Source organism: Meleagris gallopavo, chromosome 4 (genome assembly GCF_905368555.1).
Source record: "Meleagris gallopavo chromosome 4, MGAL_WU_HG_1.1, whole genome shotgun sequence".
Lineage (NCBI taxonomy): Eukaryota > Metazoa > Chordata > Aves > Galliformes > Phasianidae > Meleagris > Meleagris gallopavo.
Window position 1 is genome coordinate 35,857,957 of NC_139407.1, and position 26,056 is coordinate 35,884,012.

General features: G+C 35.7%; 1 long non-coding RNA gene across 17 annotated transcripts in view; it reads right to left on the reverse strand.

Annotated features, from left to right (window-relative positions):
- Positions 1-26,056, reverse strand: part of LOC116216567 (uncharacterized) — a 488,234-nt gene that overhangs the window by 246,799 nt on the left and 215,379 nt on the right. The window contains exon 3 of one of the 17 annotated variants that reach the window (XR_014883027.1): positions 23,320-23,369. The exons of 15 other annotated variants lie outside the window; for them this stretch is intronic. This is a non-coding gene — a long non-coding RNA (uncharacterized LOC116216567). Of the gene's footprint in view, positions 1-1,011; positions 1,054-23,319; positions 23,370-26,056 lie in introns of all 17 variants that reach the window. One more of the 17 variants, XR_014883037.1, reaches the window with a different exon arrangement.

Genomic DNA, 26,056 nt, shown 5'->3' on the forward strand with positions numbered 1-26,056 from the left:
CACATCTAAGCTTTTACAGATCACCACTGAGCAGAAGATGCTATACATTCACAGTAAACAAAAACTCAGATTAGAGATTTCAGTTCACAGTTAGAAATTCACTTGTTAGTTACCCTGAGGATGCTTATACAAAAAACCCATGGTTTGCACAAATAGTGCCAGTTCAAAGTTTTTATATATGATTGCACTGTTTAAGTGGAATTGGAGAGGAGGACATAGCAAACAACAGTCTCACTTCACACATCCTCTGTGGATCAGTACATCAAAGGTTGGTAAATTCTTTGCAAAGAGAGTGATGAGGTGCTGGAACAGGCTTGCACAGAGAGGTTGTGGATGGCTCATTCCCTAGGCCAGATTGGATGGGGCCCTCGGCAGCCTGGTCTAGTATTGAATGTGGAAGTTGGTGGCCCTGCATGTGGCAGTGCAGTTGGAGATTCATGATCCTTGAGGTCCTTTCCAATCCTGGCCATTCTATGATTCTGTGATTATATTTTGGGGTCACTTGGACCATTTGATGAGCGATAAAAGAAATCTGTATTTCTTCAGATCAACTTCAGAATTGAGTTCAGAATCTGATCCCACATTACAGTTAGTTTTACAAAGAATGATAGAAAACAGGTATGGATCTGCATGCTTAGATGACTAGAAAATTGATCATTTTGTCAAGAAAAAGAAAAGTTTCACAGCAACAAACCTGAGCCCAACCAAATATACTCACATCTATTAAAGATCAGAACCTATGGAATTCCTAACACATTGAACATCTATTTAAACTGAATTATGTAAGCACATACTAGTAATAGAAGAAATCAGTCAGAGGTTAATCATTTAGAAGTAGATACCACTGACTTGCTATGAATCTGCTATGTCCCTAACATCCCACATACTAAATTAAAAAGCCAGCTTCAACACCACAACACTTAATTAGCTTTCTCCTCCTTTATCTGGTATGTGAAATGAAATAATGTTGTTTCTTAAATAGAGATCGTTTTGATGTCAGAAATTACATACCTGAACATTTGTGAACATACTGTCTTGCTCACAATTCAAAGTCTGAAAGAAAAAAAAAATAGACAAAGGAGAGTCTAGCCAATTTATAATTTGCAAATAAGAGACCAGTTCCCTGAAAATCTGAAGTTTCCTGAGAAAAAGTTTACTACAGTTTCATGTAGAGATTTGGAAGAATACCATCTGATATTTAATTGTCCCATTACCTTGGGTGTGGGGGCTGCTTTTCAAGGCCACAAAGAACTTAGAAGTCTGCTCATGTACTCAAATCACAGGAAAGAGATAAACAAAGGAATGAGAAGGCACTGATATTTGCTTCCATATCAGGAGAAATTTTCAACTCCTGAAAAATAAGCACTCCTGTCCTTAACTTAATAACAATTTCAATGAAGCATATATTGGGTTTTTACTGAAGGCTTCTGATATGCATGAATACACACGGCAGTTCAGCTCTCCTGCTGACTGACATCCATTTTGCCTGAGGGAGCAGTTGCTAGATGCAATAGGCACTTTTTCTTTAAAGAGAATGGTAAAGCCTGTTTAAAGCCCTTCTCCATTCAAATGTCTCTACAAACACCAACAGGATAGAACAAATGATAGTATGTACTATACATCATTACTGTTTGATAGATGTGCACTGTTTTAAATGAAATAGATTTTGGTCTCAGGAAATTTTTAGGAGGCTAGAACCCAAACTGCAAAAAACCATGATCACCACTGTGCTAAGTAGCATTCTCAGCAAGTGACAAAAAGTTTAGGAAAGCATTCCCTTCAGGCTATGGCAGATAAGCGGTAGCTGTTTAGCACAAGCAAGATAGCATGCTCATTACCACAGACCGTGCATTTTAATTATCAAAACATATGAGCTTTTATTTCTCTGGTGCCAAGATTTCTTTGCAGTTTTATTTTCAGTGCTGTAATGCTACACACTTCTCATGTAACTCCAAGTTGGATTTTCAGGATATCCTACAAATGCAGCTCTTTTTTTTTCAGACAAGTAAGAACTAACTTATTTAAAGGTCTTGGTATATCTTTAGATACAGCAAATATATAACTTTATTTAAATCAGAATGATCATCCTTGAGACTGCTTTAGTGATTAAATAGAGGAATTCTTCCCTGGGAGTTCAGCATCCAGTTGCAGTGAACTCTTAAGAAAGAGAAATGAAGATGAAAGAGAAGATCTAATCCCAAATTCAAAATCCAAGCTGGAATGGTCTAATACACGATACTGAGAAATCACAATGACCCCAAGTTCTAGGAGCAAGAGGCTGTTTCCACCACAAACAGGAAGATAAAAGATGCAGAAAGAGGCAAATTAAATAAGGTGACCTCATGAACCGGTAGCTGCTGGATCTGTTGTACAAGAAACTTTGAAAATATAGAAGAGACATTGAAAAGGAAAACATAAGCATTTACTGTTTGACACAGAAAAGATGCTAATTCAAACTGAATTGCAGGTGTAAAGAAGATACTGTAGCTACACATTAGAGTAATTTAGCAATTAACACACTTATTTTTTATGCTCAACATATTTTTAATAAAATAAAGTTAGTAGTTCTAGTCAATTCCATGAAAAAAAAAAAAAAAGAAAAAGTAATTTCTGTCCCAAGAACTGCATACTACTGGTAGTGAGTTTTGTCTTTCAGTAGAACATTTTGTGAGTCAACAAATAACTACTTTGCACAAATAACTCCCTTGAACAACAAATGATCCTGGATACAGGTGAACTGAAAATAAGGCGCTTTAGCACATCACTCATTTTTCCAGGTTGGCTGTTGATACTTCTGCTGTGGTCTTGGAAAGAAGTAAAGTTTCTACCCATCTAATAAGAATACTGCCACAGCAAAAGAGAATGAAAAGGACTAATACGTTGCTACATTGAAAAGACTATAGTGTGACAGATAAGCTAGACTGTGATTTCTTATCTCACTGAATATGTTATCATCCTCATGGTTAACAAAATAGTCTGGAAAGCATGTTCTTTATTAGGTAGGAATTAAATCATCTAATTCCTTTAAAACAAAAGGTAATAACGTGACCTCACAAAACACCTGGGAATTGCAACAGATTAAACTATAGTGATAGAGTTATAATGCTAACATCAGGAAAAGAACAAAAATTCAATTCCTAAACTGGGGCAGACTGTAGTAAGATGTCCAATCGTTAATTTAAAAAAAAAAAAAAAAAAAAGATTATACAAGCAATAATGACCAAGTGAAATTATTAGTTTAAGAGAATTGATATACAAACTTCCTGAAATTAAGAAAAAAATATCTTCCTATGTCATTAGTTCTTTTTAACATGGTACTGAGTAAAAGAAAAAAAATAAGTAAAATGTATGCTTTATCTTTGGCCATTATCACAGAAGAAAAACAATCAACAGGTGATATGGACAGTTCATACAAGAAAACTTTTTCTTCCCCTGAAGTTCTTTCATTCTCATTTTAGACAGTTCAGACCCTACTCAAATCAAGTTCTGAATTTTAAAATGCTGAGAAATAAGAGATTATTGCTCTTTTATAGATGAATTTGTAACATTTAAGCAGATAGACAACTACAAATGCAATGAAAGAACAGGTATGTTACTGTATGTGGTGAGAGTGATCAACAGAGAAAGACCAGTGAAATTCGTATCACAGAGAATGATATGGAGCTTAATCAGACAACTTATTTAAATCTATCCTCTTTCAGTTTAAAGCTGTTATCCTTCATCCTGTTGCTACAGTCACAGATAAGTTGCTTCACATCTTTCCTGAAAGCTGCCTTTAAATATTGAAATACCACAGTGAACTCACCCCAGAGTCTTTTCTTCTCCAGGCTGAACCCTAACTCTCATCACTCAGCCTGTCTTCACAGGAGAGGTGTTCCAGACCTCAGTTATCTTCATGGTCCTCATCTGGACAGGCTCTATGTCCTTTTTCTGCTGGTGGCTCAAGAGTTGGGTAGAGTTTGAGATGTCAGGTATATTCTTTGCTTTAAAGAGAGACAGCGAGAGTTCCAGAAAATCTTGATAGCATGCTTTGTGTGATGAAAGTAGAACAGCATTGCCTGCTTAGGATCTTGTGAGCAACAAAATAGTTTTGTTTTGCCTTTTTTTTTTTTTTTTTTTAAACCACAAACTCTCAAGCAAATCTAAAGGCATTTTTTAGTCTGTGCATTGAAGCACGCCCTATTTCTCACCCAGAAATCATGACAATTATCAATGACTTTGTGGCACGAGAACAGATACAGCAGCTTTTTCCACTTTGGGACACTGGTAGAACGCTACTTCAAATGGGTTCAATTTATGTATCATAACAGATAAACATTATTCATGACATTGCAACCTGGTATTTTATCACCTCTGCCAGGTGGTTAGCATCACAGATACATGCTCTATTTTGGAGTGATAGAAGAGAAAAATCCTGGAGTACACTTATAAAATTAATGGAGACCTCAACAATCTAACTATAAGAGACTGTTGGAGTGAGAAATGCAGCAAAACAAGATGCTGAAAATTAATAACAAGATAGATATCCTAATGAAAAAAATGCTGAAGGTATGTATTTAAAAAAGACTAGTACTGAAATTTCCATAAAGATAATATACTTCCATTTATATCAGCTTATAATATTTCTACATTTCTAACATTTCTATGACACTTATCTCAAAACCTCATATAGCAGAGAGAAGAGTTCCAATACAATTTTTCCAATTTAAAAACCTCCGATTCTGAGTTTATAACACCTTACTATTCCCATTTAAAAAGTGTGGAAATTACATTCCCATGTTTAGTCCCCACGGTGATCAAAGTACCCACTTACAACTCCAGCTCCAGGTAACTGAATTTGAAGAAGTTTGCTTTAGGCTACTTAGTGATTCTCAGACTTCAGGCACACAAGTCCAACTTCCAATACGTTTACAGCATATTTCCCATTAAGTTGTATTAAATTACTTACAGATTGCCCCAAACGCCAATGACTTTTTTTTTTATATTTACAAATTAGGTTTAATAAATAACTATGACATGTTAGTAGAGAAGAGCACTTTTATGATGCTAACCCAATTTTATAGTTGAAGGATTCTCTCATATGCCATGACTTGCAGGTTTTTATGTATGCTTCCTTCTGTAATATTGACACCCTGAGGAGCTGATTTTTGACTATATGAACAGCAACATCATCCTCTGCCGAGGACCTGATATATGAAAGATCATCTTTGTTTCAAAGAACATGTACTTATTGGATGATGCAATGATACCACTGAAGAGATTACAGGTACATTTAAAATTGTTTCATAATTGAAAGATCTGGTTTTGAGAGTATCTGTGCACTTCACTCCCATGCAGTAACAGATTTTGTGTACTGGCTGAGACAGGCATTCCATGTAGATAATAAAAGAAAGTGATAAAGTACACTAAAGGACAGTGCTAAAGGTTCACACATTATCCTTAGAAACATATTTACTAATAATCAACTGCTTAGGGTTTGTTTGTTCCCTCTCCCCAGACCATTATTTATAACTTGATTCGCTTTAATATTACTACCTGTAGTCCAATAAATAAACAAAATTTCTGTTTATTAAAGTAGAATAATCTCAATCAGTGAACAGTAGCGTCCAACTGCTGTCCCTGAATTATGAATGGCACTCGTCGAACTCCTTTTTCACAACATCGCAATCAGTGGTACAGATGTCAATGGGAGTAATTATTGACAAGGACTATTCCTGTGTCTGTTCCAGGACATATGTTTCTAAGTGGCTAGTTGCCAATACCACACAGCACAGCCGAGAATTCTGTCACTACTTATGTTGTGCAGCAATCAGCTACAGGACCAGCTGTAACCGGGTGAAGTGTGGCTAGAAAATGAGAAGAATAGGAGAATCATTACAACTCTCACTGTGATGCTGTGATGCTGTATCCAGAATGGCCTCCCAGATTAGTAGTCTTTAGTATTCTGGGGTTGTTTGTGGGTTCCCCCAGAAGCTGGAAGGTATACATTGTCTCTAATACAATGATTTAACCCCATGCCCCAACAAGATCTACATTAAAAAAAAAAAAGTAACTGCATTGAACTATGTAAAAATGGGCATTCTGCAAGGACTGGTTATAAGTGCCCCTGGAAATAGTTCTTAAAGTTGGGCAACCTATTTAAACAAAGGTGACAGCATTCAAAAACAGAGACCATCTCTTCACATATTCTCTTTGCTGTTAAGCTACAAAGCAGTCCAGTTAAATAACATTGTCTGAGCAATATATATATCTCTATGTTACAGAAGAATTCATCCATTAGAAAGATACAGAAGTGAATCACTATGATTAGTGAGAGCAGCAACATTTCTATTTATTTAATGGCTGTTCAGACATGATGGAAACATGCTAAATTCAATGAGATTTTTCTGCAAGGATACTGGATACAAAGCTACAACTTTGATGTTGGTGTTGTGACAACAAGCCAAGTCAGCAGCAGTAGGCAGAAAGGAAAGAAACTGCAATCTTTTTCAGAAGCAGAAGTGAAGTTGGGGTAAGAGTATGTGTCATAGTGACCCCACTATCCATTTGCCAGGGCAGAAACAGATGTGTAGGACAGCATTTTTCAAAAATACCTCATGATAGACTCTTTTTCTGGTCACGTTAATACCACTAAGAGTTTTACTACTATTTATGTAGGAAGTATTAGGCTAATATAGAGCATTTTGAATAATTCTTTCCCTCCTGGATAAAGGAACTTATGAATCGAGTTTTTAAAAGGATATTTCAAAGGAGTATATCTAAAGTTTAAAAAAAATAAATCCTACTTCTATGCACGAGAGCTTAAGCATAAAGATTTTTATGATTCTTTCTTCTATTTCACGCTTCCATTTTTTACTTCTTTGCAGTGAATGACCAGGCATCCCCACATTTCTTTATGAGTCTCTTTAGAAGATCCTGATTATGAGATGAAATAGTTTATCAAATACAAGAACTATTTCAGAGAACAAATGAAGCGAACTTAATATCTAATTCACACTTCCAACAGTCTGATTGAAGTCATTTTACCTCATCCTTGTTTTCTAACCTAAGACAAACAGAGCAATTGAATCACAATAAGAAGAATTGCTCCTATATTAAGTGAACAGTGAATATTTTAAAAGTGAAGCAAACTTCTGCATGACCTTATTACTACTTTCTCTGAAGAATCTGGTCAACTGTAGGATTCCAATTGTATAACTTGAAGTAGCAGCTAAGTTTCTGGACATTTTCTTATTTTTTCCTCACTAGTCCTACTCCATAAAAAAAACAACTACCACCACCGCAACTTTTAAAGCATATAAGATAGTAAAATGTGAAATTCAAATTTCAGTTTAATCTTCAAAATGATTAATTTCTACTGTTCATATTTTTAAATAAGTTTCAGTTGCACTTAGCCTAAAGTTTATTTTCTAGATACACAATTATAAATTCTGTACTTCGTTAACCTGTGCCTTAGGAAGTTGAATTAATTACTACTAGAATCTTCCACTGAACAACAAGGAACCAATGTGTTATTTAAATTAGCTCTAGAGGTACCCAGGTCTAGAGCTGAGGGTACGGAGAAAACAACAAGCTATGCTGAAGCTTTAAAAACTTAAGTCTGATCCCTAGTGGCTGCCCATTACCTGGTTACATAACAAATCTAAACAAGTTCGGAGGATTATTGCAATGATTAACTGAGCATGCTGTTGTGACAGATATGCTGCTATACAATGGAATACAATATTGCATCAAAGAACTTGCCAGTCTATATATAAATATGCACACACATACATATACATACATACAGATACTTTAAGACAGCATCTTGTTTTATTATACATGAATAAGAGGCTTAGAAAATTATTAGAATGCTCAGCAGAAAATATTGCAAACAAGCAATTCACACTGAAGAAAGAACAGTGAGAATTGTGAGGACAGCAGTAACAAGTATAAAGATATAATAGCATAAGATGCAAAGAAGAGAGCTATATTATAATACACCTCATGTGTATTGGAAGAAAATCTTCATTTGGTGTTTGGCTGACAGCAAAATCATAAAAACTCAGAGCTATGTAGTCTATAATAAAATGGTCCTTCTCTTTTATGGCTTTGCTGACAGGTATAGAAGATCCAAATCTTTCCGTACAACAAACTAGGACAAGTTTTACAGCCACGCTCATCACATCCTTCCTTCTTCTACTTTGTCACCTTTCTTCCCTTTCTCTGGTGAGGCTGGCACAATATCGCACTCGGTACTCCAGCATGGACTAGCAGTACGCCTGCATCACCTCTAGCCCAGGCAGAAACAGATCCCTCCATCATAGGCACCAGCACCTCCTCATCTCCAACTGTACTGAGCCAAACCCTGCCCCTACCTTTTGTTACCACCTAGTCAATGATGCTGACATTAGCAAGGAAAACTCATTTCTCTTTGGTTTAAAAATAAATGAAAAAAAATTATATATTGTCAACCCATTGTTTTATTTAACACTTATATTCATAGCTCTCCCAGCAGTTAGATATCTCTGAAAAGTTATAGAGTGACAAGTGCCCTATGTCAAAGTTTTCTACAGATTTATAGACAAGATATTTTATTTATTTATTTTTATTTCTTGCCACTGTCCCCCCAGGAGCACAGTATTCAGTCATATTCTGGACAAAACTAATCAAGTATCTGACTTCAATCTGTCCTTGAGGATTTCATGCTTTATTATGATGCTGATAGGGGAATTATTTTTCATTTCCAAGGACAGACTGGACTGCATAGTATGCAGTCAATGACAAAAATTGTAATAGTTAGATGTCTCATTAGGGCATGCTTTTATCAGACTTTTTACATTAAGTGTGACAGGTCAAATCATTTCTTCTAGAGAAGATGGCAAGAAAATCTGATACCCAAGCAAGGGAAGGTGGTATTTAGTAAGAAATCTTCTTCCCCCAACACTAAAAACCCACATCCAACTAAACGATAGATCTAGTAAATCAGTCTAGGAGAAACACAGACCTACTTGTTTATGCTTTAAGTATTTTGCAAGGTAGGGTTTTAGATTTGGAATACAGTTTTTTAGACTGTAACCCATGATCATGTGTGGCTTGTAACATGTGAAACGTCAATGTTTTTTTCAATAGATGCTTTTTAACATATACTCACTAAGTGTGAGAAATAAGACTATTAAGGATAGCTTAAGCTAAACTGATTTTTGTTTAATTGCATATAGGTGAAATCACGTAAAAATGGTTGCGTAATCTGTTAATACAAGAACACTTGAGAATATCTCAGTGATGCTGAGGTAATTTCCTCAAATGAGTCCGCTAATTTGTACAAAGAGAACCAATATGGAGACATTTGGTGGGGGAAAAAAAAGGAGGGGTGCAAGAACAACCTAGTGACAGTGGTCACTTCCAATCTGTTGGGAGCACCTAATTCTCAGGGAGTGCTTTGTTAATACAAAATTAATCCTCAGCAAGATGAACTGATGGGAATGTTGTTACAAACTATCAGCCTTCGGATCAGGGTCTTCGATTAGGTTACAGACATTTCAGATATTTGCAGCTGGAAGAATGATGAAAAATGATTTCCTAGAGCACAGACAAATGAAACAAGCACTTTGCCCCTTTTTTGAATGCAGACCCTCCTACTGTCTTAATAAGCCTAGTACTTACTTGCCCAGATTGAAGATAATAAATTGAGGATAATAAATTTTCAGTGGAGACAATGTCTGTCAAAAATACACCCAAATCCAGTGCTACACATACTAATTAACAACTAAAGCTTCTATTATAGCCTCATTATCAATGTATTTGATTGATGTTTGTATTAAACGAAAGCTATAGATGAAGGGGTATCACTCAACTCCTAGGTAATAATAGCTTCATCAAAAAGTTCTTGTCAGACTTTTAACACATTTAAATTTATAACTACAGTACAAGCTGGATGGATGCACATAGCATGATATTTTAAAAATATTTAGCAAAGTGATTGTTACTGTTAGTTGTAAATCATGGGCAACTCTAAACATGGTGGTTAAGTATAGTGTAGTTTTACCAATTAAGTAAGAGAGAAGACTATTATGTCTAAGATCTTCTTGTGAGATGTCAAATCTTGGAAGGCAGCAAATAATATTTACCATAATCTTCAAAAAAATTCATTATACACTACTCTCATATGTTGTAGAGTACCATGTACATTATTCCTTATGTGTATAGATATAAATATTTGTTCCTGGCAAACAGCTGCTGATATGAAAATGTGACAAAAGTTACTGAAAAAAAGTTGAGAACAAGAAAAAAAAACTGTGGTAGAACACTTACATCCAGAAGCTACATAAACCAACTTCGATGTTATTTAGTAAGGTACATATGGGAGTGTGCAGGTGAGCATCATCATGGTTTGGCTTTTAAGAAGGCCATGCAAAACAATGGATTTGGAAAAGAAAATTAGGAAACTTCATTTGGGGAATGGTTAATCTATGTAAGCATTTCAGATAGGAGCATCATTGAAATAGAAACCAAAAAGAGCAAATGGAAAAATCAGTGGTATTTGGAAAAAGAAGAAACAGTCACTGCATGTGAAACCTACACAAGGATACTAAAAGTTTTTCTAAATATGCTGAAACTTTAATAATAGTTCACTGCAAAACCACAATTTATTTATACAGTTGAAATATTCCCAATGACCTCTACTTCTATTACATCAATTACCATTGTCTAGATTGAAGTTTTAGACAAAACTGTTTTCATTAAGGTCTAAACCTACAGAAATAAGTATTTTTTTTTAAATGAGAGATGTGTAACTATTTGTACAAATGAGTAACAACAAAATAGAAGGGAAGACTCACAACTTAAAAACGTTGTAATTAACTGGAAATCAGATTGCTTCTATATATTTACAACATTACTCCATTTTTTTTTCCTTCGGAGATTATGTCCTTCATATTGCTTTTGATATTTTAATCAACAGTGGCTATCTGCATGACAGTGATCTTGTGAACATACAACTGAAATATTTTATGCAAGATTTCAACTTATAGATAAGTTAATTAAAAGAAACACAAAGGAAGTCTTCAAGAAGCATTTGAAATAACACACAACTTGCGCATGCAACAATGTAACCACATTCACTTTAACAGAACTACACTAATGAAAAGACAGGAGTACAACCAAAGTGACTAACTTGAAAATGTATGTGAATGAGAGGTGATGCAGAGTTAGATATAGTTGACCCGTCAACCAGAACAGCCATCCGTACAAAAAAGTCTGCAAGTATTGTGGGTGCAACATGGGCTTTATGAGCTGGCAAGACTACTTGTAACTTCACAGAAGGATTCTTCAAAAACAAACACAATTAGCAAATAAAAATATTTTAATACATCTTGATTAGGCACAAACTTCATTTACAGTGTTAAGTTTGTTAATGCTTCTAGGACTTGCATGTCAAATATGAACCAGTTTCCAGCACTACCTATTCATAATCATATGCATCCTGTAAAGTCTATTTGTTATCTGAGAAGCCCAATACCGCAGAAACTACGATTTTACTGCTGTGTACTTTAAAATGCATCTTGTAAATAAAGTATTATCCTGTGAGAAATGGCACATAAAGGAGCAAAATTTTAATTGCAGGAAACTTCACTTGGCATCCAAAAAACCCAGCACTTTTTAGGTGTTCCCATAATACAAAAGGTTGGCTGATCTGATTGTGAACTACAACATTGGAGTTTGACTTTCAAAAAGAAAACAAACATCAAAATAAACCTGCTCAACTTAATTTCCTTTAAGAATTGAAGTACCAGAACATTTGCAGATGTTTTTCACTGCCCAACACATCTCAATTTTTTCATTGCTCAAAAATTAGCAAACGTTAGTAGAAACAAAAATTATTCAACCAGTTATAGCTGGCAGTCAAGTACTGTTCATAGAAGATGAACTTTCCAGTTGTATTTCCATACTTTTACTAAAAGTAAAGGGGATACAGGTTGCAAATTGTGTAACTGTAATATGTCATGTAAACAGCCTGCTAGCACCATCCATTTAAACTAAAATGAATTTATGAAGTTTTTGAAGCATATGTAATATTGACAAATATTAGCATGAAGCTATTCATATGTAAAACAAATTATCACTGTTGTGACATTTGATCATAACACTTCCTTTTACAAATACTTTGCAATGATGTGACAAACTAGTTATTCCCCATAAGATTTCACTTGTTACTGAAATGCTGCACCATTATAAATTGCTGTTACAATAAACCTCAGTACTAGTTCACCTAACAATTATAACTATTTATGAAAATAAACACAGCAATTGAAAGAAATGAATCACTGGAAAACTGCTTTGTCTTTTATACTGGCATGAGAAATATAGACAAGAAGACAGATGCTAAACAATATTCCAAGAATGAAATGATAAAGGCCATTGCACAGTGATGCAGGCTGTGAATCTAACTTCAAACTGCTAGGAGACTTATTCAATTATCAAACTGTTCAAAGCAAAGCTAAGAATAGCTGTAGAAAAATAATTACATTCTCACAGTTTCGCACTGCCACTTATTTGAAATGTCCCTTAGATTTTCAAAACTCTGGCAACGTAAAAAACAAAAACATTTATCTCTTGTTCAAGTCAAGAGCTTTTCAAATATTACATGCTTTGCAGTTTAAAATTTACGTAACTTTTAAAGATGTTATTGAGCTGGAAAATAAAGAGATTTTCCTAATTTGTTCTTCAGTTATTTTCTAGTCATGTAATACAATCCTACTTTAAATTTTACACACAGTAAAAAGCAGTTGACTGTTCACAAGTCACCTGTGGTACAAATTGACAGTAATTTTCAATAAAATATATGAAGCTGATAAGAGTTTTTTCTTTAAACTGTAAATTCATACATATAATTGCAATCTTTTTTTTTTTTTTTCTCCTTACAGCTACATTGTTATATATTCGCATGTGTGCATGTATTAGAAAAACAAAAAGCATTTTAGTAAAAAATAAAATTCAAGTCCACATACACTGGGTCAATTATGCTCAAAGAAAAGTGTATGAATTCAGTTCCCTTTACTTAATTGAAAGTATGCATAAAACATATTACATGGTCTACGTATAAGCATCACCATATAACAAAACAGGTATACAGCATTAAACTGTTGTCTTTTGCATGCAGTTTTGATAAACTCATAAGGACGTAACAACTACAAGCAGTATAAGATCTCTCTGCAGAAATATTTCATTTCAAAAGCAGCATCAAGTTTGACAAAACAAAGAAGGTATTTCAGGTCCAAGGCAAAATACCTTGTTATTCCTGACTACAAAGACTCAAATTGAAAGTTTGACCTTTCAGAGTGGTAACAGATCTTTCAACATCTCAATTTTAGAGAAATATATTGATCTTGTGACTTCATACTTGTGCAAACTGCTTCTGAATGATGGCTGATGTTCAAAATTAGCAACAAGTCTTTTTAACACGGATCTTTTTTTTTTTCCTCCCCTTCTTTTTAATTTTCCAAAGAACTACCAACTAGTAGAACAGGATTATTTTTTGAGTTCCCCCCCCCAAAAAAAATTGTCAAGTTATACAGTTATATTAAGTTATATTAAAAAAAAAGTTTTTATAATTGTTATCGAAGCTGTAGAAACACTCAGTCCTGTGACTAGAAATAAATACATTCTCTAGCATTCTCTAGTGGCTATCTAATTGAATAATTGATAAAATAAAAATAAATTTTTAAAAGACAGCCATTTTTTCTCATGCAGGGGTCAAATAATTCTCAGTGTAATTTTATGTCAGTTTCTAGCAACCCTCACTTTAGCCTCTAGGAATGTGACACTTGATAAACGTGATACTGGCACTTGAAAAATAGTGTTTAAAGTATTCTGACCTTTCCCTACCTACCTACTTAATTCTTCAGCTATTTCAAGCTTACTCTTTTGGATTAAGTTGATTCCAATGCAGTTTTATCTCAGCAGTTAGCCTATTCATAATCCTGTGATAAAGATATGGCCACTGGGATGCTGCAGTTCTCTATACTTACAAAGTGGCTTGCGGATATTCTTTGAGGAATTTCCATTATTAATTCAAAACCCACTTACCCATGATACACCATATAAAGCTCTCCGTGAAAACTACCAGCCCACTGCTGGAAATACACCTCCCCTCTCAGTCAGTCCTTTGTGTAAGAGAACTAAAAGCAGATTTCCTGTACCAGTGAGAAGTTTCTGAAACTGATGGTCTATTAAATAATCCAGACTCAAATTCTGCTTTGAAGCCTGCATAAAACTGCTATTCATAAAAAGATGAAGTGGCATTTGTATTTATCATTGAAGTTTATCAAGTTTTTACTAGTCTTTATCCATCTGTTAAGTAGAAGAAAATTAACATTACTAAAGTAGTACGATTTTCCAACTTACAGGATGATACATATATCATACATAATTGTAGGCAATCTAGAATTTCATTTCTTCTGCAAGAGTTAGAAGCATTATCAGCCAACAAAACGCATGGCCTAAACACAGTCTGAAAGCAAAGATTTAAGCAAAAAGTTACTACAAGTACTGACAGGGAAGAACACGTTACTAGTGGAAAAAAGCAAATATTTATGCAGAACAGATAAAACACTTTGAAATTATTGTTATATCTCATATTTCTTTCCTCCCCCAAATGCCCTTCACTGACTTGTTCGAATATCAGGTTTCAGTAGGCTTTTGTTACCCTGCTTTCTGACTCAGTTCTAACGTGTTAGATAATATATCCCTGCAGATATAAGGTGAATTAGAGATGTTAATGAAGATGTGTCCTTGCTAACAGCATTTCTAGATCTGATGTAGCAGTCTTCCCTGATATGCGATGCAAATGCAAGAGGCAAAGGGACGAGGCCAGACTCTTTTCAGTGGTGCACAGAGATAGGACAAGAGGAAATGGCCACAAACTGAAGCATAGGAAGTTCTGCGCAAATGTAAGAGCTTCACAGTAAGGGTGAGGAAGTACTGGAACAGGCTGCCCAGAGAGGTGGTGGATTCTCCTTCTCTGGAGATATTCAAGACCAACCTGGATGCCTGCCTGTGCAGCCTGCTGTAGGGAGCCTGCTTTGCAGGGGGATTGGACTCAGTGATCTCTAGATCCCTTCAATCCCTACAATTCTGTAAACTCTGTAAATGTAGGTACATGTATCTATTATATATATACCTATATATGCACATTTGTATCCAAATACAAACATATCTTTAATACGTACATACACACATATACATCTTTGCAGGAAAATAATCAATTCATCCATAGCTAAAATAAGTGATTATGAATGGACTATGGAACATACACAAACTGCTTTTTTATTTATTCAATAATTACTATAATTATTGATACTACATGATAAAGTACTATCCCTTTAGAAGGTACACTTGAATTGCTCTGCAACTGAGCTCCTACACACTGGAATTCATCTGAAGCAAACATGAACCATTTTCAACTATCACAGCAAAGGAATAAGGTGATCCATCACAACTGATCAGGAACCCACCTACAGCTCTGCTGCTATTGCTTAAGTGTCATTCTGTGAATTAGTTGAGACTCACTAACAAGCATGTTTTCCACCTATATGGAACAATTAAATATGATACTATTAGCTGTATCAATTACGGTAGATAAAGTAATAGTCTAATTGAATGCTTGAGAAGGCTAATGGTCTTTCGTTCGTCTTATAATGGATGGCACACTGTAGTCATGTACTATAAAGTCAGACACAGGATCAATAGTTCCTTCTGCTTAGAAAATCTCCTTGCCTGGAGCATAACTTATCTAAGATATCTAACTTAAGAATCATTGCTCAGGCTTTATCCTCATCAAGGAATAATAAATAAATCGTGGGGAAAAAAAAGTATGTTTTCAGAGGCACCATTCTTCCCATCAATGCATTTTAAGAAAGTTTTAAGTTACTTCTTCAGCTTTTATTCTGTAGAAGGGGTCTACTGTCCCCTATGTACTCTTGTTCTCAGTAAATGGCAAGAGAACCTCCAAATCAGCTCAGTTGCAGAAACATGATCATATTTGGAGCTCTGCGCTCTTAGAATGGCTTTTTAAAGACTGCTGAATCACTAACAAAGTCTGCATATTTACAATTAAATCAACAATGAAATTAAAAAATTACATTGTCTCATTCTTTTGCTTGGTTCAAGTCAAGAGCACTGTGATGGAAAAAGACATCTTTATGTATTATCAGTTACTGGGAATGTGTTGCATATTGAAGACAGCATCATGTCAGAGCACAAAATACAGGAGAATGCCAGGAGTCTTGGCACTTTCTACAAACTTGGCAGAAGTAACTTCATAGAAAAGAGATACATGCCCACAGAGATTATCCCAGTATTTCAGCTAATGCTGCAGTTGCTGCAAAATTTAAGCTTAGTAGAATACATAAGCCTTCAAGGAAGACACCGTGAAGTTGAAGACAGGTGAATCTATTCCATTGTAAAAGTAAAAATACAACATGGTGTGCACTTACTATGAAATAGTTACCTCTAAATGTGAACAGGAGACAAAATAGAAGACTCACAGATTTCTAAATTGCTTGATAAAGCAAATATCCTAGACTAATTTACTTTGAAAGCATGAATGCCTGTGGAGTTTTTCCTTTGTTTCATTTTCACATAGGGCACTTATTCATATCTATACAATATAAAAATGACAGATTTTAAAACTTAGAAATTTCAATAATGTTTTCCCAAAGCCTCATAGAAATATCAACTATATATACATATATATGTACACACACATAGTTGGTAACATATATATATGATAACATATATTTATATATTTTTGAACATCAAAGTCATAAATTCCTATTTTTATGAAAAGAGCAGAAAAAAAAGATATCTAAATCTTCAAATGCATCCAGGCACCTAATATTCAATTTTTAAATATTACATCCAAGTGAGATGCCAACAATGCACTGTTTGGACTGTATATTATCAATGTCCTAACACTGCTTTTCCTATACCTGCCCAGACCTGACATCAGAATGGAGCTGACTTGAGCTGCAAATAAGTTTTATAGAGTTCATTCTGAAGGTAGAGTGGAGATATGCCTAAACAATGGTTTAGCATTCTCCATAGGAGATTGGCTCCTTACAACTCTCGCCTTCTATAGAGGCATGCCTATTGCACTGACAGCTCACTAATAGACCTGGTCACTATGAGCATTTAAATTGCAATAGAATACTTAGGTGGGTTCACAGCTAATACACTGAAACTTGGGAACTTATAGCTTATCCAAAGCACCAGACTGAATCTGATTTTCCTGGGGTACTACTATTTCTACTACTATTTTTGAAATCAGGATGCCATACGGTAAGCAATGAAAGACCAGTGAGCTCAAAGAATGGGAGAGGAAAAATAGGTGTATCTCCATTTTCAAAGGGAGACACCTGGATTTTAGTTTTGTTTCAACTGGTCACAACTTTTACTTAACAATTATCTAATAAATATACATAAATAGTGCTGGGAACATAACCAAGTGCCTTCCTCCAGGTATATATATTCTTTGCACATTCCTCTTCATGTGCTTTATCCTCCTTATCTAGCTTTCTGTTGAATTGATCTTTTATTCTCTTGTGGCTTCACAAGAAAAGGAAAAAAATTAAAACATCCACTGCTTAGCCTTTTGATTACAGTATTTTTTGAGAAATATGCCGTGAAAGATTGTAACCCCCTAAAGTGTATAACTCATTTGTAGATATTTTTATTTTTCACAAACAATGAAAAAGACAGCTACTTTAGGTGTCTGGAGAAAAAAATGTTTCCATACCACTTCAGTTTATTACTTTTACTCAACTGTATTGAAGTGGTCTGTTCAGTGCTGCGTAGGAAGCATACACAGAATAAGAACACAAGGTACTCTGAACCTCCTACTTCTAAGGTAATACCTTTAAGTCTTTCCCTTTCAGACTGATGTAACAATCAGAAAGATCAACGCGATGGAATGGTGATGCAAGAGGTGTAATAACATGGGGACTAATATAGTTGAAATGTGTTATAATGGAAGGATAAAAGGAATGCTCACCCATCTCTGAAGATCTAGGCTCACAGGGGTAAACTTCACAAAGGAGGTATCTCCAGAAAAAAATCTTTCTTCAGTAGCAGTCAGCCCTTAAATGAGGTCTAAGAGAGGTGTAGCCAGGCTCCACCTCTTCTGGTCACACAGCTGAATTGCCTTCACCTGTACTCCCAGAGCTGATCAGGTCCTTTCCCCAGGTGTTCAATCAGTGGGTCAGCTGTGACTCAGCAGTTTCCATACAACTGGTTCTTAGATACCAATAAGTCCTTTTTAAAATATACATAGGCATCTTATCCCGGAAAACAGTACATTACCCAACTTCTTCGTATTCATCTACTTCTTTATAGCTCGTCCAAAATTAACAGGCAGAAGTAGGCTTAAATGCTCTTTCCAAATAAATCTTTTCCCCCAGGTCCAATCAGAGATCAAAGAGAAAGTACCTGGACACAGAGAGAAATCTTATGTTTTGTTGTCTAATGATCCACAGATAGATTACTCCTTATGAAGGGAAGTGCACAGCCCTGCAGAGATCAGAAGTTGTTTTATTGCTCACATAAAGGCTAAATGCACTAAATTTAGTAATTAAATTACTAAATTTTAATATAAATGAAAACTGATAAATCTTGTATTTGACCTAAGAATAGTGCATTTGAAACATAAAAGGATAAAAGGATACACAAAAACAATGGTAACACGATAAGAATGAAAACTAAATCAGAACAGAGACTGGAATTTAAGCAATCCTCAGATGATTAGTAGAAGGTCTGAAATTCACTACTGCCAAGGCAGCAGAATGCACCTGATCTAGAACAAAGCTTAAGGCACAGCCAAGAATTCAAAACATGCAGACAGTGCAGATAGATGGATAGTAAATGAAACAACAGCATTTAGCTTCTGATGAACCATTACAACAGGCAAAAGCCAAGACAAGGCTAGTATAAGGACAAAATAGAGTTAAAAATATGATGTAGGTTATATCATTTCACCAGAATTATCTCAGGCATCACAGTGAAAGTCTCTGGACAAAAAGAAAGCACTTCATATCTCAAAACAAGTCCTAATCAAAGTAATGGGCATTACAGCCACAAGAGAAAAATGGTCTCCAGGTCTCCATGCTAAGCTTATCTGTTAAGGAAGTGTAGGGGGAGAAGGATAAAATTCAAAGCTTACAAATCACTTAAAAACAAACAAACAAAAAAACCTACATGCAAGTATACTGGCTTGTCTCAGACAAATGAATTTCAGAGGATTAGGTTGAGCAAAAGGTAGCCAGAGTAACATTTCCAGTCCTGAAATCAATGCAAAAGAGAGCTCTCAAGCCCCCAAGTGCAACATGATATTTTTCCTATGCATTCAATATGATAGTGTAACTACTTTTATGCCATGTAGTGCTCATATTTAAAAAAAAAAAAAAAGACAATTTCTACTGATTGCTGAAGACTAAATGTCAAGAAAAAAAGAAATTCATATAAAACTGTCCAAGCATGTAGGAGTAAGCTGTCTATGACAGCTACATTTAACAGAAAAGATATCTAAAAATATCTGTATTAGCAGATGAAGTAGCCAAACAACTAACCAGTCAGTTCCAAAGTCTCCAAATACTAAGGAAATAATTGAAAAAGCTGATTTGTATTTAGCACTAATATTAGAGTAGCACTAGTGAACAACAAGTTTTGTAAAAACTGCATATTCTGCATTTAGCAGGGAAATCAGAGCAAGCATACTTGTTGAAAGTATGTTATTTGTACCAGACACAATGAGACAAACACTAAAGGCAAACACAACAGGCATTAATGTACTGTTAGTTCCTCAGGGTGACAGCATCATGGCTATCTGTAATACGAGTGTCTTATTACAAACACCTGTGGTACCCAGAAGGGTCCATTTGCACTTCAGTGAGATACAAGCATATGGAGAAGTAGAAAACAGTTCCTCCTGCTTGCAAGTGAGAGGCCCAAAGGCATACTAAAAAGGGCCTCAAACAAGCCTCGCACAGGCACACCTGGATCACACAGACAAGTCCCACAGCATATGTTTGAGAGCTGGGAGGAATGCAATGCCTTATAGCAATGCATCGATAACATGAGGGAGACTGAGCTGTCAGAGAGCTCAGGTAGTGCTTGTAAATATTCTAAATTGTTTTATACAATGTCATTTATTCTCTGCTGTTATTGTAAAGCTTGACTAGAAAACTGTACATTTGAGACTACTGTTGTACAGTTCTGAGACTGTTGGAACAAACACTGAGCAAAGTAGATCTCTCAACTACCTGGTCCCAGCATGATGCTTGAAGACTTCAGCCATATATCTTTTCCTGATATGCAATACAACACACAGTTGAAATATATATGATTAAAGTAGCCCCTTCCAATGTATCCTTTTCCTATTCTGAGCTAAGAGAAGCCTGCACTTCTGCATCAAATAAGTTCTCCTGAGAAACCCCCAGATGTTTCTGATGTCCCTTCAAATACTGGAGGTCTGTAATGAGGTCTCCTCAGAGCCTTCTCTTTCTGAAGCTAAACAAGCCTAACTTCTTCAATCTATTTTCATATGAAGTGATGCAGTCCTCTGATCTTCACGGGCCCCCTCTGGACCCACTCTTATAGCTTTATGTCTTTCTTGTGTTGGGGGCTCCAGACCTGTTCACAGTACTGCAAATGAAGGCAGAGGGTGGATAATCATCTCCCTTGCCCTGCTGGCCAACCTTCTTTAGACACAGATCATCTGGAAATTTATCTGTGAAGATTTTTCAACATGTTTCATGCTCTAGAGATTCCATTTCCGAAGTGAAGAATGGTTAATGTAATGTCACCTTAGAGCAAATTGGCAATACCTTTCAAAATATCAACATGTATTAATGTAAGCCTCTACTATAATCATGCAGCAACCATGGAAAAGTTCCATAATGCTTGTATGGTTGCTTTTTTGGTAAATTTATAAATGCCTGTTTCTCACTGACTCTAAGATTGACTTGCATTGAAATATATTGCTACTTTCTCCAGTCAGTAACAAAATATAAATTGCAACAGTGCAGGAAATGTCCTGGGGTACATTGCTGAATGGTCATAACATTCCTTCCCCTCTCTTCAGTTTATTTATTTATTTTAATTCAAATTAATCAAAACAAGCCTCTAAAGCTTCTTTCAGTACCAACTATCAGCAGAGATTTAAAACTCCTCTAAGAAATAGTCTCCCTAGGTTCTGTGCAGTCCTTAGAGAAACATTACTAAAGGATGGATGATCCAAGAACCATTTAAAAGTGACCATTTCTCCTATATGAGAAAGCTAGGTGCCATTATTGGGAAGAAAGTGCAGGCAGAAGTTAGATGAAAAACCTGTTCTTGTGAGCTCAGTTAATATTTCTATTTTGCACGTTCTGAGAAAGGATACTTGAAACACCACCACATACAATTTTAAAGAACATGTTTTTGTGTCAGTGCAATGAACTCTCCAGAATGAGAAATACAAGCAGACTTATGGCAGTGAAATAGGCCTAACTATAGATCCACAAGTTCAGAACAAAGACCTTCAAAACCAGCCTCAGAATAGCTTCTTTGGGAAGTCTGTCAGCGTGTAATGAAGGAATAGGTTCCCAAGGCTTACCACTTTCTGTTGTTATGTTATCCAATCACCCTGTATTATCTTCCTTTCAGAAACTGTATTCTCTCCCCACATGTAACCTGCAGAGACAGCACTGGTCTTGCTCTCCAGGCATATGCCATGTTAAGTTACTATGAACCAAAAGGTGAAAGAGGTATTTTCTTCCTTCCTACAGTTCCCCATCCCTTTCTGTCTCCAGTACAGAAGTATGCAGACATCCATCCACACCACTGTGAAATGTCTGTTTGTTGTTATTCCTCTGAAATTTCAGTTCACCAATCACGCTGCAGGCACAATGTGAAAGAGAGACTCTGGCCTGCTTTTCTGCTGACACTGTTTCTGTTTAACTGAAAACAATTTGACAATAGACTGTTTCAGATAGCAGAGCAATCCAAGCCTGAGAACTTCAGATGCTCAGTGGGAAGATGGTAGAAGTTCTCTCATCCCCAGAACATCTGTGGGAAGCATCTAATCAAGAAATTCTAGGGCAACAGTAGGCTGAGACAATTCTCTCTCCTACTGCCTCTTTGGAGAAATACTGATTCTAAAAGAAGTTTCAGTGTTAAGAAGCTTGAAAACTGTTCAAATTTAAAAATTTTCAGAAAATTTTCTCTATGTGGTGTACTTCCTCCTCTGTACAAAAGTCTTTATGTACAGTAGGTAGACAGAAAAAGTGTAGCCTAACAACAAGTGATCTGCAAAAGAATGTAGACGAGTTAGCCCAAAACCCAGCTGGCCAACATAAACCGTTTTCCACACTTTATCCTGCAACAGTTGCATCCTATGGTTTCATATTTCAGGTCTCAAGCAGAAAACAATGTATCTAAAAGACTATTGAAAATTCTTTTGAAGTACTACTGATTTTCTCCCGAGAGACAATATTTAACTCAAGCTTTTCTTGAGGCCTTTGGAAATTGTTCTGAACACCTCTGAAGATAATAACTAGTACACCAAACTGCTCCCAAGATCACTTGTATGACAGTATACAATTAAACACACCCTCTGGCCACTTACTGAACATCCAGCCACAGCTTAAGTGCTAGGAGACCTTTATGATAAGGTTATATTTCCTAACATGAATATATCTCAAACATTTCAGGTTAGAACAGGAAAATAATCCTAATTAAAACCATTCTACCATCTGTAGAAGCAGAACTTGTGTTACACTGCTCTACGCTCAGCACTTTTGGTAAATAAAACAGGACATGCACAGAGGGAATGCCTAACACAAGTCATTTCTAGTGCATTTTCACCTGTGTGGAACATACAGCAGCACGATGGTTTTCTTAACATTGACATCAGAGTCCTTAAGAAGCCAAAAACACGAGCATCCAGAATATAGTCAGCCATGACTGTATTTTGAAATTATTCTTGGATTTTCTCCTTTCTAAGCACAGGATTATCTAAGTATTTTGCAGCTATTTTCAGAATTGCAAAAACTACCTTACCCTTTAATGTACACCTAAATTATTTGCATTCAAGTTCATACTTAAAGGAGCAAAAGCCCTCAAAGCATCAGCATTCATTAGGAACACTAGGTTGTGGGTTAACATAATATATAATAATGAAATAGACAGTGCAAGGATGGTTATCTGTTCTGCTTATGAAGAAGTGCAATTACTTCTGACAGGCTCTTAGCAATACCAGTCAAAGTATTCACAGGTAGATCATACAGAAAGAAGATTTGAACTCACCCAACTGGTGAAGATCTCTGACTATGCAGCACTCTTTCTCAGGAAGCAGCCTAGGTCAAAGAAATAATCTCTTCAGTGGCCAGCCCTTATATGAGCCCAATATGGCTCCACCCTTGGTTCACCCTTTCTGGTCACCTGGGGAGCACAGGTGCAAACAATTTGCCCATGCTCCCTGGGCCAACCACACCCCTTCACCAGGTGCTCAATCACCAGTTCAAGCCATGACCTAACAGTTCTGCAACATCATTAAAATTTCAGCAATCATTGCTTCTTTGTTTTAAATCCAAAAGGCATTGCTACAATAATACTCACCAATGAAAGAAGAGTATTTGGGGGTATCTTATGAAAGGACAGGAAAACAGAATACCTTTGCCTCACATATTTAAGTAGGTGTATATAAAAACACAAATAAATGCTGATCCTTCAATACATCACACTGTATTTTCAGTAGTCTTTGGGTAAAAGAGCATATATCATGAGATGGAGCAGTATTTGATAAGCATAATTTCACAGCATCCTATCATTCCATAAATACAGAGAGGTTTTATATTAAAAAATGATTGAAAAGATGTACCTGCATCCAGCACAATACACTCGACAATTTTATTTATTTTTAGGGAACAGACAAAGCTACTTCAAATATTTGCTTCTGACCTGACGGCAAGACCAGGCACAAAATATTTCCACCAAAGGTCATGCTGAACCTCTCACAGCAAACATCCTTAATGGAGGCAAAGAGTAGATAGGCTACTATCATGACATAGGACTGTGTCGATAGCAACATATCTACATGAATTTAAAAATTAAGTCACTAGCAGTGACAGCAACACAAAGTGAGAACTAAGTTAACTGCAGAAAAAGATGGGGAAATTCAAATACGAAGAGGGGAATTATGTAAAATTGAGAAATTGCACAAGGTATTAAAATCAAGAGAATGTGAAGTTCAGAAAAATGCCTATAAAAGATTATTGCTATGCAATTTAGTTGTTGGAATTGAAGTCATAGCCTTTAGATTGTTCAAACGGAAGAACAGCCAAGAAATATCGAGTTGCTCTCAGTTAAGAGGAAAAAAAGCAAACTTCTGCAAGAGTTCTCAGGTAACACTAAGAACATAATTCAAGCAAAATAGGCTTGCTAAGGAAGGAACAAACAAAATAATTTCAAAGTTGTCACACAATGCACATTTTAGCCTGCAGACTATTTTAAACTATAAATATTTGAAGGAAAAAAAAGACAAACAGCTAGCGTTTGGAAACCCAGTAAATTTTCCAAACCAAGGAAGAGAAACAGAAATATTCATCTTTAACATTTGAGATTAATCATTAAAGTTAGAAAAGACCTCAGATCATCTAGTCCAACACCAGTACTGCCCACTAAACCAGAACTCACTGAAGTACAATGGAAATAACAGAGCAGGGATGATAAAATATATGTTTTAGCTTAAAAAAAACCCATAAATAATTGCACATTACTTTTTACCTCATATTCACTCTCTCCAAAGGTAAATAGGCTAGTTTTCATCTCATGAAGACCCAACCCCCAGACAGCTTGTTTCTGACATACTAAGTCCATGGCATGGGTGATACTGTTCAAGTCTATTTGATTTTCAGCCTACTAAAGAATATTTTAACTTATGGTAAGCTGCTGACTAATCTAATTCTTAAATACTGTATTCTAACAAGTGTGGATCTACTAGGGATTAAAGTCTACTGGCCAAAAGTTAAAGAAGTTTTAGCAAACAATCTTTAAGAACTGTTCACGTGTGCATGCACAACTTTGTGAAACAATTTTAATTTCTCTTCCTCCTAAATGTTCAGTTATCTCTGCTTTAAAAAAAATCAAACTTACTTCATGGAAAGGCAACAATAATCATGAGAACTTTTTAATACTTTTTTAAGTATTGACATTATTCCATGTGCAAAAAATAAAGCGAACTGCTATTCTAAGCTATCTGTCTTTGCCTATAACATAGAAGATGAAGATGTACGACATGCTTTGCTATGTGGTAGGGAAACCAACAATTACTTTGTTCGCTAGTTTAAGAAGCCTTCAGAAACGGAATTGCTAGCTGTCACATGCACAGCATGCATTTTAAACTAGAAACTGGCAAAGGAAAAAAAGAAACATGCATAAAACCAAAGTAGCTTACTTAGGTTTCCCAATCTTTAGAAACACACCAAATATTCAAGCAGGGATTCATACAACATCATACCTAAAAAAGACAGCTTCCATCTGACATCCTAGTAGTTGATGAGAGGACAATAATAGTTTTTCCTCCTTATATGGCATTATACTTCTTTGATTCCCAAAATTCACATTCACTAGATATTCCAATTTAGGGACATCTGCATAGAATTTATTCTAGCTTTCTACTGATTTTGCCAAAAAAAATTAACCAACCAGCAAAACCTACAAGTCTCTAATGTTGAATACTGCTACCGTGCAGAGTCTTTCCCAGTTATCTGCTCCACTTATTTTTGTGTGAAGAGCTGTTCTTGATAGCACAATCAGGCGAATCAGTGGACCTTTAGTGACAGAGAACAGGAGTCCTATAGTAAAGCTCTACTAGGAGGGACAGAATAATCAGCCCAGTGATTCCCATTGGCAGGTCTTACTGGGAAGTGCAGCTAAGCAGTAATTACCAACAGGCATTATTAACTCTTTTCAAGTGTCCTCCTTGCATTGACTTATAGGGTTCTTCCATAATAGAAGATTATGGGCGTTTTTAAGCATTAGG